General features: G+C 41.8%; 1 protein-coding gene across 50 annotated transcripts in view; it reads left to right on the forward strand.

Moving 5' to 3' along the window:
* Nucleotides 1–13,898, forward strand: part of LOC142908250 (reticulon-4 receptor-like 2) — a 262,387-nt gene that overhangs the window by 90,352 nt on the left and 158,137 nt on the right. The window lies entirely within an intron of this gene.

Below are 13,898 nucleotides of genomic sequence, written 5' to 3' on the forward strand. Positions count from 1 at the left end.
TCATGTTCTGTATTTGTAGATGCCACTGGTTCTTCACGTTCTGTAGATGTAGATGCCACTGGTTCTTCATGTTCTGTAGATGTATATGCTACTGGTTCTTCATGTTCTGTAGATGTAGATGCCACTGGTTCTTCACATTCTGCAGATGTAGATGCTACTGGTTCTTCATGTTCTGTAGATTTAGATGCCACTGGTTCTTCATGTTCTGTATTTGTAGATGCCACTGGTTCTTCACGTTCTGTAGATGTAGATGCCACTGGATCTTCATGTTCTGTAGATGTAGATGCCACTGGTTCTTCATGTTCTTTATTTGTAGATGCTACTGGTTCTTCACATTCTGCAGATGTAGATGCCACTGGTTCTTCATGTTTTGTAGATGTAGATGCTACTGGTTCTTCATGTTCTGTAGATGTAGATGCCACTGGTTCTTCATGTTCTGTAGACGTAGATGCTACTGGTTCTTCATGTTCTGCAGATGTAGATGCTACTGGTTCTTCATGTTCTGTATTTGTAGATGCCACTGGTTCCTCATGTTTTGCAGATGTAGATGCCACTGGTTCTTAATGTTCTGCAGATGTAGATGCCACTGGTTCTTCACATTCTGTAGATGTAGTTGCCACTGGTTCTTCACATTCTGCAGATTTAGATGCCACTGGTTCTTCACCTTCTGCAGATGTAGATGCTACTGGTTCTTCATGTTCTGTAGATGTAGATGCTACTGGTTCTTCATGTTCTGCAGATATAGATGCTTCTGGTTCTTCACATTCTGCAGTTGTAGATGCCACTGGTTCTTCATGTTCTGTCGATGTAGATGCCACTAGTTCTTCATGTTCTACAGATGTAGATGCCACTGGTTCTTTATTTTCTGCAGATGTAGATGCCATTTGTTCTTCATGTTCTGTATTTGTAGATGCCACTGGTTCTTCACGTTCTGTAGATGTAGATGCCACTGGTTCTTCATGTTCTGTAGATGTATATGCTACTGGTTCTTCATGTTCTGTAGATGTAGATGCCACTGGTTCTTCACATTCTGCAGATGTAGATGCTACTGGTTCTTCATGTTCTGTAGATTTAGATGCCACTGGTTCTTCATGTTCTGTATTTGTAGATGCCACTGGTTCTTCACGTTCTGTAGATGTAGATGCCACTGGATCTTCATGTTCTGTAGATGTAGATGCCACTGGTTCTTCATGTTCTGTATTTGTAGATGCTACTGGTTCTTCACATTCTGCAGATGTAGATGCCACTGGTTCTTCATGTTTTGTAGATGTAGATGCTACTGGTTATTCATGTTCTGTAGATGTAGATGCCACTGGTTCTTCATGTTCTGTAGACGTAGATGCTACTGGTTCTTCATGTTCTGTAGATGTAGATGCTACTGGTTCTTCATGTGCTGTATTTGTAGATGCCACTGGTTCTTCACGTTCTGTAGATGTAGATGCCACTGGTTCTTCATGTTCTGCAGATGTGGATGTTACTGGTTCTTCATGTTCTGCAGATGTAGATGCCAATGGTGCTTCATGTTCTGCAGATGTAGATGCCACTGGTTCTTCATGTTTTGTAGATGTAGATGCTACTGGTTCTTCATGTTCTGTAGATGTAGATGCCACTGGTTCTTCATGTTCTGTAGACGTAGATGCTACTGGTTCTTCATGTTCTGTAGATGTAGATGCTACTGGTTCTTCATGTTCTGTATTTGTAGATGCCACTGGTTCTTCACATTCTACAGATGTAGATGCCAATGGTGCTTCATGTTCTGCAGATGTAGATGCCACTGGTTCTTCACATTATGCAGATGTAGATACCACTGGCTCTTATTGTTCTGCAGAAGTAGATGCCACTGGTTCTTCATTCTCTGCAGATGTAGATGCTACTGGTTATTCATGTTCTGTATTTGTAGATGCCACTGGTTCTTCACATTCTGCAGATGTAGATGCCAATGGTGCTTCATGTTCTGCAGATGTAGATGCCACTGGTTCTTCACATTCTGCAGATGTAGATGCCACTGGTTCTTCATGTTTTGTAGAGGTAGATGCTACTGGTTCTTCATGTTCTGTAGATGTAGATACCACTGGTTCTTCATGTTCTGTAGACGTAGATGCTACTGGTTCCTCATGTTTTGCAGATGTAGATGCCACTGGTTCTTAATGTTCTGCAGATGTAGATGCCACTGGTTCTTCACATTCTGTAGATGTAGTTGCCACTGGTTCTTCACCTTCTGCAGATGTAGATGCTACTGGTTCTTCATGTTCTGTAGATGTAGATGCTACTGGTTCTTCATGTTCTGCAGATATAGATGCTTCTGGTTCTTCATTTCTGTATTTGTAGATGCCACTGGTTCTTCATGTTCTGCAGATGTAGATGCCACTGGTTCTTCACATTCTGCAGTTGTAGATACCACTGGTTCTTCATGTTTTGTAGATGTAGATGCTACTGGTTCTTCATGTTCTGTAGATGTAGATGCCACTGGTTCTTCATGTTCTGTAGACGTAGATGCTACTGGTTCTTCATGTTCTGTAGATGTAGATGCTACTGGTTCTTCATGTTCTGTATTTGTAGATGCCACTGGTTCTTCACATTCTGCAGATGTAGATGCCAATGGTGCTTCATGTTCTGCAGATGTAGATGCCACTGGTTCTTCACATTCTGCAGATGTAGATGCCACTGGTTCTTCATGTTTTGTAGAGGTAGATGCTACTGGTTCTTCATGTTCTGTAGATGTAGATACCACTGGTTCTTCATGTTCTGTAGACGTAGATGCTACTGGTTCCTCATGTTTTGCAGATGTAGATGCCACTGGTTCTTAATGTTCTGCAGATGTAGATGCCACTGGTTCTTCACATTCTGTAGATGTAGTTGCCACTGGTTCTTCACCTTCTGCAGATGTAGATGCTACTGGTTCTTCATGTTCTGTAGATGTAGATGCTACTGGTTCTTCATGTTCTGCAGATATAGATGCTTCTGGTTCTTCATTTCTGTATTTGTAGATGCCACTGGTTCTTCATGTTCTGCAGATGTAGATGCCGCTGGTTCTTCACATTCTGCAGTTGTAGATGACACTGGTTCTTCATGTTCTGTCGATGTAGATGCCACTGGTTCTTCATGTTCTACAGATGTAGATGCCACTGGTTCTTCATGTTCTGTAGACGTAGATGCTACTGGTTCTTCATGTTCTGTAGATGTAGATGCTACTGGTTCTTCATGTTCTGTATTTGTAGATGCCACTGGTTCTTCACATTCTGCAGATGTAGATGCCAATGGTGCTTCATGTTCTGCAGATGTAGATGCCACTGGTTCTTCACATTCTGCAGATGTAGATGCCACTGGTTCTTCATGTTTTGTAGAGGTAGATGCTACTGGTTCTTCATGTTCTGTAGATGTAGATACCACTGGTTCTTCATGTTCTGTAGACGTAGATGCTACTGGTTCCTCATGTTTTGCAGATGTAGATGCCACTGGTTTTTCACATTCTGCAGTTGTAGATGCCACTGGTTCTTCATGTTTTGTAGATGTAGATGCTACTGGTTCTTCATGTTCTGTAGATGTAGATGCCACTGGTTCCTCATGTTCTGTAGACGTAGATGCTACTGGTTCTTCATGTTCTGTAGATGTAGATGCTACTGGTTCTTCATGTTCTGTATTTGTAGATGCCACTGGTTCTTCACATTCTGCAGATGTAGATGCCAATGGTGCTTCATGTTCTGCAGATGTAGATGCCACTGGTTCTTCACATTCTGCAGATGTAGATGCCACTGGTTCTTCATGTTTTGTAGAGGTAGATGCTACTGGTTCTTCATGTTCTGTAGATGTAGATACCACTGGTTCTTCATGTTCTGTAGACGTAGATGCTACTGGTTCCTCATATTTGCAGATGTAGATGCCACTGGTTCTTAATGTTCTGCAGATGTAGATGCCACTGGTTTTTCACATTCTGTAGATGTAGTTGCCACTGGTTCTTCACCTTCTGCAGATGTAGATGCTACTGGTTCTTCATGTTCTGTAGATGTAGATGCTACTGGTTCTTCATGTTCTGCAGATATAGATGCTTCTGGTTCTTCATTTCTGTATTTGTAGATGCCACTGGTTCTTCATGTTCTGCAGATGTAGATGCCGCTGGTTCTTCACATTCTGCAGTTGTAGATGACACTGGTTCTTCATGTTCTGTCGATGTAGATGCCACTGGTTCTTCATGTTCTACAGATGTAGATGCCACTGGTTCTTCATGTTCTGTAGACGTAGATGCTACTGGTTCTTCATGTTCTGTAGATGTAGATGCTACTGGTTCTTCATGTTCTGTATTTGTAGATGCCACTGGTTCTTCACATTCTGCAGATGTAGATGCCAATGGTGCTTCATGTTCTGCAGATGTAGATGCCACTGGTTCTTCACATTCTGCAGATGTAGATGCCACTGGTTCTTCATGTTTTGTAGAGGTAGATGCTACTGGTTCTTCATGTTCTGTAGATGTAGATACCACTGGTTCTTCATGTTCTGTAGACGTAGATGCTACTGGTTCCTCATGTTTTGCAGATGTAGATGCCACTGGTTCTCAATGTTCTGCAGATGTAGATGCCACTGGTTCTTCACATTCTGTAGATGTAGTTGCCACTGGTTCTTCACCTTCTGCAGATGTAGATGCTACTGGTTCTTCATGTTCTGTAGATGTAGATGCTACTGGTTCTTCATGTTCTGCAGATATAGATGCTTCTGGTTCTTCATTTCTGTATTTGTAGATGCCACTGGTTCTTCATGTTCTGCAGATGTAGATGCCGCTGGTTCTTCACATTCTGCAGTTGTAGATGACACTGGTTCTTCATGTTCTGTCGATGTAGATGCCATTTGTTCTTCATGTTCTGTATTTGTAGATGCCACTGGTTCTTCACGTTCTGTAGATGTAGATGCCACTGGTTCTTCATGTTCTGTAGATGTATATACTACTGGTTCTTCATGTTCTGTAGATGTAGATGCCACTGGTTCTTCATGTTCTGTAGATGTATATACTACTGGTTCTTCATGTTCTGTAGATGTAGATGCCACTGGTTCTTCACATTCTGCAGATGTAGATGCTACTGGTTCTTCATGTTCTGTAGATTTAGATGCCACTGGTTCTTCATGTTCTGTATTTGTAGATGCCACTGGTTCTTCACGTTCTGTAGATGTAGATGCCACTGGATCTTCATGTTCTGTAGATGTAGATGCCACTGGTTCTTCATGTTCTGTATTTGTAGATGCTACTGGTTCTTCACATTCTGCATATGTAGATGCCACTGGTTCTTCATGTTTTGTAGATGTAGATGCTACTGGTTCTTCATGTTCTGTAGATGTAGATGCCACTGGTTCTTCATGTTCTGTAGACGTAGATGCTACTGGTTCTTCATGTTCTGTAGATTTAGATGCTACTGGTTCTTCATGTTCTGTATTTGTAGATGCCACTGGTTCTTCACGTTCTGTAGATGTAGATGCCACTGGTTCTTCATGTTCTGCAGATGTGGATGTTACTGGTTCTTCATGTTCTGCAGATGTAGATGCCCATGGTGCTTCATGTTCTGCAGATGTAGATGCCACTGGTTCTTCACATTCTGCAGATGTAGATGCCACTGGTTCTTCATGTTTTGTAGATGTAGATGCTACTGGTTCTTCATGTTCTGTAGATGCCACTGGTTCTTCATGTTCTGTAGACGTAGATGCTACTGGTTCTTCATGTTCTGTAGATGTAGATGCTACTGGTTCTTCATGTTCTGTATTTGTAGATGCCACTGGTTCTTCACATTCTGCAGATGTAGATGCCAATGGTGCTTCATGTTCTGCAGATGTAGATGCCACTGGTTCTTCACATTCTGCAGATGTAGATGCCACTGGTTCTTCATGTTTTGTAGAGGTAGATGCTACTGGTTCTTCATGTTCTGTAGATGTAGATGCCACTGGTTCTTCATGTTCTGTAGACGTAGATGCTACTGGTTCTTCATGTTCTGTAGATGTAGATGCTACTGGTTCTTCATGTTCTGTATTTGTAGATGCCACTGGTTCTTCACATTCTGCAGATGTAGTTGCCACTGGTTCTTCACCTTCTGCAGATGTAGATGCTACTGGTTCTTCATGTTCTGCAGATGTAGATGCCACTGGATCTTCACATTCTGTAGATGTAGATGCCACTGGTTCTTCACATTCTGCAGATTTAGATGCCACTGGTTCTTCACATTATGCAGATGTAGATGCCACTGGTTCTTCATGTTCTGTAGATGTAGATGCTACTGGTTCTTCATGCTTTGCAGATGTAGATGCTACTGCTTATTCATGTTCTGTATTTGTAGATGCCACTGGTTCTTCATGTTCTGGAGATGTTGATGCCACTGGTTTTTCACATTCTGCCGATGTAGATGCCACTGGTTCTTCATGTTCTGTAGATGTAGATTCCACTGGTTCTTCACATTCTGCAGATGTAGATGTCACTACTTCTTCATGTTCGGCAGATGTAGATGCCACTGGTTCTTAATGTTCTGCAGATGTTGATGCCACTGGTTCATCATGTTCTGTAGATGTAGATGCTACTGGTTCTTCACATTCTGCAGATGTAGATGCTACTAGTTCTTCATGTTCTGTATTTGTAGATGCCACTGGTTCTTCATGTTTTGCAGATGTAGATGCCACTAGTTCTTAATGTTCTGCAGATGTAGATGCCACTGGTTATTCACATTCTGTAGATGTAGTTGCCACTGGTTCTTCACATTCTGCAGATTTAGATGCCACTGGTTCTTCACCTTCTGCCGATGTAGATGCCACTGGTTCTTCATGTTCTGTAGATGTAGATGCCACTGGTTCTTCACATTCTGCAGATGTAGATGCCACTACTTCTTCATGTTCTGTAGATGTAGATGCCACTGGTTCTTAATGTTCTGCAGATGTTGATGCCACTGGTTCATCATGTTTTGTAGATGTAGATGCTACTGGTTCTTCACATTCTGCAGATGTAGATGCTACTGGTTCTTCACATTCTGCAGTTGTAGATGCCACTGGTTCTTCATGTTTTGTAGATGTAGATGCTACTGGTTCTTCATGTTCTGTAGATGTAGATGCCACTGGTTCTTCATGTTCTGTAGACATAGATGCTACTGGTTCTTCATGTTCTGTAGATGTAGATGCTACTGGTTCTTCATGTTCTGTATTTGTAGATGCCACTGGTTCTTCACATTCTGCAGATGTAGATGCCAATGGTGCTTCATGTTCTGCAGATGTAGATGCCACTGGTTCTTCACATTCTGCAGATGTAGATGCCACTGGTTCTTCATGTTTTGTAGAGGTAGATGCTACTGGTTCTTCATGTTCTGTAGATGTAGATACCACTGGATCTTCATGTTCTGTAGACGTAGATGCTACTGGTTCCTCATGTTTTGCAGATGTAGATGCCACTGGTTCTTAATGTTCTGCAGATGTAGATGCCACTGGTTCTTCACATTCTGTAGATGTAGTTGCCACTGGTTCTTCACCTTCTGCAGATGTAGATGCTACTGGTTCTTCATGTTCTGTAGATGTAGATGCTACTGGTTCTTCATGTTCTGCAGATATAGATGCTTCTGGTTCTTCATTTCTGTATTTGTAGATGCCACTGGTTCTTCATGTTCTGCAGATGTAGATGCCGCTGGTTCTTCACATTCTGCAGTTGTAGATGACACTGGTTCTTCATGTTCTGTCGATGTAGATGCCACTGGTTCTTCATGTTCTACAGATGTAGATGCCACTGGTTCTTTATTTTCTGCAGATGTAGATGCCATTTGTTCTTCATGTTCTGTATTTGTAGATGCCACTGGTTCTTCACGTTCTGTAGATGTAGATGCCACTGGGTCTTCATGTTCTGTAGATGTATATACTACTGGTTCTTCATGTTCTGTAGATGTAGATGCCACTGGTTCTTCACATTCTGCAGATGTAGATGCTACTGGTTCTTCATGTTCTGTAGATTTAGATGCCACTGGTTCTTCATGTTCTGTATTTGTAGATGCCACTGGTTCTTCACGTTCTGTAGATGTAGATGCCACTGGATCTTCATGTTCTGTAGATGTAGATGCCACTGGTTCTTCATGTTCTGTATTTGTAGATGCTACTGGTTCTTCACATTCTGCATATGTAGATGCCACTGGTTCTTCATGTTTTGTAGATGTAGATGCTACTGGTTCTTCATGTTCTGTAGATGTAGATGCCACTGGTTCTTCATGTTCTGTAGACGTAGATGCTACTGGTTCTTCATGTTCTGTAGATGTAGATGCTACTGGTTCTTCATGTTCTGTATTTGTAAATGCCACTGGTTCTTCACGTTCTGTAGATGTAGATGCCACTGGTTCTTCATGTTCTGCAGATGTGGATGTTACTGGTTCTTCATGTTCTGCAGATGTAGATGCCAATGGTGCTTCATGTTCTGCAGATGTAGATGCCACTGGTTCTTCACATTCTGCAGATGTAGATGCCACTGGTTCTTCATGTTTTGTAGATGTAGATGCTACTGGTTCTTCATGTTCTGTAGATGCCACTGGTTCTTCATGTTCTGTAGACGTAGATGCTACTGGTTCTTCATGTTCTGTAGATGTAGATGCTACTGGTTCTTAATGTTCTGCAGATGTTGATGCCACTGGTTCATCATGTTTTGTAGATGTAGATGCTACTGGTTCTTCACATTCTGCAGATGTAGATGCTACTGGTTCTTCACATTCTGCAGTTGTAGATGCCACTGGTTTTTCATGTTTTGTAGATGTAGATGCTACTGGTTCTTCATGTTCTGTAGATGTAGATGCCACTGGTTCTTCATGTTCTGTAGACATAGATGCTACTGGTTCTTCATGTTCTGTAGATGTAGATGCTACTGGTTCTTCATGTTCTGTATTTGTAGATGCCACTGGTTCTTCACATTCTGCAGATGTAGATGCCAATGGTGCTTCATGTTCTGCAGATGTAGATGCCACTGGTTCTTCACATTCTGCAGATGTAGATGCCACTGGTTCTTCATGTTTTGTAGAGGTAGATGCTACTGGTTCTTCATGTTCTGTAGATGTAGATACCACTGGTTCTTCATGTTCTGTAGACGTAGATGCTACTGGTTCCTCATGTTTTGCAGATGTAGATGCCACTGGTTCTTAATGTTCTGCAGATGTAGATGCCACTGGTTCTTCACATTCTGTAGATGTAGTTGCCACTGGTTCTTCACCTTCTGCAGATGTAGATGCTACTGGTTCTTCATGTTCTGTAGATGTAGATGCTACTGGTTCTTCATGTTCTGCAGATATAGATGCTTCTGGTTCTTCATTTCTGTATTTGTAGATGCCACTGGTTCTTCATGTTCTGCAGATGTAGATGCCGCTGGTTCTTCACATTCTGCAGTTGTAGATGACACTGGTTCTTCATGTTTTGTCGATGTAGATGCCACTGGTTCTTCATGTTCTACAGATGTAGATGCCACTGGTTCTTTATTTTCTGCAGATGTAGATGCCATTTGTTCTTCATGTTCTGTATTTGTAGATGCCACTGGTTCTTCACGTTCTGTAGATGTAGATGCCACTGGTTCTTCATGTTCTGTAGATGTATATACTACTGGTTCTTCATGTTCTGTAGATGTAGATGCCACTGGTTCTTCACATTCTGCAGATGTATTTGCTACTGGTTCTTCATGTTCTGTAGATTTAGATGCCACTGGTTCTTCATGTTCTGTATTTGTAGATGCCACTGGTTCTTCACGTTCTGTAGATGTAGATGCCACTGGATCTTCATGTTCTGTAGATGTAGATGCCACTGGTTCTTCATGTTCTGTATTTGTAGATGCTACTGGTTCTTCACATTCTGCATATGTAGATGCCACTGGTTCTTCATGTTTTGTAGATGTAGATGCTACTGGTTCTTCATGTTCTGTAGATGTAGATGCCACTGGTTCTTCATGTTCTGTAGACGTAGATGCTACTGGTTCTTCATGTTCTGTAGATGTAGATGCTACTGGTTCTTCATGTTCTGTATTTGTAGATGCCACTGGTTCTTCATGTTCTGTAGATGTAGATGCCACTGGTTCTTCATGTTCTGCAGATGTGGATGTTACTGGTTCTTCATGTTCTGCAGATGTAGATGCCAATGGTGCTTCATGTTCTGCAGATGTAGATGCAACTGGTTCTTCACATTCTGCAGATGTAGATGCCACTGGTTCTTCATGTTTTGTAGATGTAGATGCTACTGGTTCTTCATGTTCTGTAGATGCCACTGGTTCTTCATGTTCTGTAGACGTAGATGCTACTGGTTCTTCATGTTCTGTAGATGTAGATGCTACTGGTTCTTCATGTTCTGTATTTGTAGATGCCACTGGTTCTTCACATTCTGCAGATGTAGATGCCAATGGTGCTTCATGTTCTGCAGATGTAGATGCCACTGGTTGTTCACATTCTGCAGATGTAGATGCCACTGGTTCTTCATGTTTTGTAGAGGTAGATGCTACTGGTTCTTCATGTTCTGTAGATGTAGATGCCACTGGTTCTTCATGTTCTGTAGACGTAGATGCTACTGGTTCTTCATGTTCTGTAGATGTAGATGCTACTGGTTCTTCATGTTCTGTATTTGTAGATGCCACTGGTTCTTCACATTCTGCAGATGTAGTTGCCACTGGTTCTTCACCTTCTGCAGATGTAGATGCTACTGGTTCTTCATGTTCTGCAGATGTAGATGCCACTGGATCTTCACATTCTGTAGATGTAGATGCCACTGGTTCTTCACATTCTGCAGATTTAGATGCCACTGGTTCTTCACATTATGCAGATGTAGATGCCACTGGTTCTTCATGTTCTGTAGATGTAGATGCTACTGGTTCTTCATGCTTTGCAGATGTAGATGCTACTGCTTATTCATGTTCTGTATTTGTAGATGCCACTGGTTCTTCATGTTCTGGAGATGTTGATGCCACTGGTTTTTCACATTCTGCCGATGTAGATGCCACTGGTTCTTCATGTTCTGTAGATGTAGATGCCACTGGTTCTTCACATTCTGCAGATGTAGATGCCACTACTTCTTCATGTTCGGCAGATGTAGATGCCACTGGTTCTTAATGTTCTGCAGATGTTGATGCCACTGGTTCATCATGTTCTGTAGATGTAGATGCTACTGGTTCTTCACATTCTGCAGATGTAGATGCTACTAGTTCTTCATGTTCTGTATTTGTAGATGCCACTGGTTCTTCATGTTTTGCAGATGTAGATGCCACTGGTTCTTAATGTTCTGCAGATGTAGATGCCACTGGTTCTTCACATTCTGTAGATGTAGTTGCCACTGGTTCTTCACATTCTGCAGATTTAGATGCCACTGGTTCTTCACCTTCTGCCGATGTAGATGCCACTGGTTCTTCATGTTCTGTAGATGTAGATGCCACTGGTTCTTCACATTCTGCAGATGTAGATGCCACTACTTCTTCATGTTCTGCAGATGTAGATGCCACTGGTTCTTAATGTTCTGCAGATGTTGATGCCACTGGTTCTTCACATTCTGCAGATGTAGATGCGACTGGTTCTTCATGTTTTGTAGATGTAGATGCTACTGGTTCTTCATGTTCTGTAGATGCCACTGGTTCTTCATGTTCTGTAGACGTAGATGCTACTGGTTCTTCATGTTCTGTAGATGTAGATGCTACTGGTTCTTAATGTTCTGCAGATGTTGATGCCACTGGTTCATCATGTTTTGTAGATGTAGATGCTACTGGTTCTTCACATTCTGCAGATGTAGATGCTACTGGTTCTTCACATTCTGCAGTTGTAGATGCCACTGGTTCTTCATGTTTTGTAGATGTAGATGCTACTGGTTCTTCATGTTCTGTAGATGTAGATGCCACTGGTTCTTCATGTTCTGTAGACATAGATGCTACTGGTTCTTCATGTTCTGTAGATGTAGATGCTACTGGTTCTTCATGTTCTGTATTTGTAGATGCCACTGGTTCTTCACATTCTGCAGATGTAGATGCCAATGGTGCTTCATGTTCTGCAGATGTAGATGCCACTGGTTCTTCACATTCTGCAGATGTAGATGCCACTGGTTCTTCATGTTTTGTAGAGGTAGATGCTACTGGTTCTTCATGTTCTGTAGATGTAGATACCACTGGTTCTTCATGTTCTGTAGACGTAGATGCTACTGGTTCCTCATGTTTTGCAGATGTAGATGCCACTGGTTCTTAATGTTCTGCAGATGTAGATGCCACTGGTTCTTCACATTCTGTAGATGTAGTTGCCACTGGTTCTTCACCTTCTGCAGATGTAGATGCTACTGGTTCTTCATGTTCTGTAGATGTAGATGCTACTGGTTCTTCATGTTCTGCAGATATAGATGCTTCTGGTTCTTCATTTCTGTATTTGTAGATGCCACTGGTTCTTCATGTTCTGCAGATGTAGATGCCGCTGGTTCTTCACATTCTGCAGTTGTAGATGACACTGGTTCTTCATGTTCTGTCGATGTAGATGCCACTGGTTCTTTATTTTCTGCAGATGTAGATGCCATTTGTTCTTCATGTTCTGTATTTGTAGATGCCACTGGTTCTTCACGTTCTGTAGATGTAGATGCCACTGGTTCTTCATGTTCTGTAGATGTATATACTACTGGTTCTTCATGTTCTGTAGATGTAGATGCCACTGGTTCTTCACATTCTGCAGATGTAGATGCTACTGGTTCTTCATGTTCTGTAGATTTAGATGCCACTGGTTCTTCATGTTCTGTATTTGTAGATGCCACTGGTTCTTCACGTTCTGTAGATGTAGATGCCACTGGATCTTCATGTTCTGTAGATGTAGATGCCACTGGTTCTTCATGTTCTGTATTTGTAGATGCTACTGGTTCTTCACATTCTGCATATGTAGATGCCACTGGTTCTTCATGTTTTGTAGATGTAGATGCTACTGGTTCTTCATGTTCTGTAGATGTAGATGTCACTGGTTCTTCATGTTCTGTAGACGTAGATGCTACTGGTTCTTCATGTTCTGTAGATGTAGATGCTACTGGTTCTTCATGTTCTGTATTTGTAGATGCCACTGGTTCTTCACGTTCTGTAGATGTAGATGCCACTGGTTCTTCATGTTCTGCAGATGTGGATGTTACTGGTTCTTCATGTTCTGAAGATGTAGATGCCAATGGTGCTTCATGTTCTGCAGATGTAGATGCCACTGGTTCTTCACATTCTGCAGATGTAGATGCCACTGGTTCTTCATGTTTTGTAGATGTAGATGCTACTGGTTCTTCATGTTCTGTAGATGCCACTGGTTCTTCATGTTCTGTAGACGTAGATGCTACTGGTTCTTCATGTTCTGTAGATGTAGATGCTACTGGTTCTTCATGTTCTGTATTTGTAGATGCCACTGGTTCTTCACATTCTGCAGATGTAGATGCCAATGGTGCTTCATGTTCTGCAGATGTAGATGCCACTGGTTCTTCACATTCTGCAGATGTAGATGCCACTGGTTCTTCATGTTTTGTAGAGGTAGATGCTACTGGTTCTTCATGTTCTGTAGATGTAGATGCCACTGGTTCTTCATGTTCTGTAGACGTAGATGCTACTGGTTCTTCATGTTCTGTAGATGTAGATGCTACTGGTTCTTCATGTTCTGTATTTGTAGATGCCACTGGTTCTTCACATTCTGCAGATGTAGTTGCCACTGGTTCTTCACCTTCTGCAGATGTAGATGCTACTGGTTCTTCATGTTCTGCAGATGTAGATGCCACTGGATCTTCACATTCTGTAGATGTAGATGCCACTGGTTCTTCACATTCTGCAGATTTAGATGCCACTGGTTCTTCACATTATGCAGATGTAGATTCCACTGGTTCTTCATGTTCTGTAGATGTAGATGCTACTGGTTCTTCATGCTTTGCAGATGTAGATGCTACTGCTTATTCATGTTCTG

The sequence above is a fragment of the Petromyzon marinus genome, assembly GCF_048934315.1.
Source record: "Petromyzon marinus isolate PM22_M1 ecotype Great Lakes invasive population chromosome 77 unlocalized genomic scaffold, UKy_Petmar_22M1.pri1.0 chr77_unloc.4, whole genome shotgun sequence".
Classification (NCBI taxonomy): domain Eukaryota; kingdom Metazoa; phylum Chordata; class Hyperoartia; order Petromyzontiformes; family Petromyzontidae; genus Petromyzon; species Petromyzon marinus.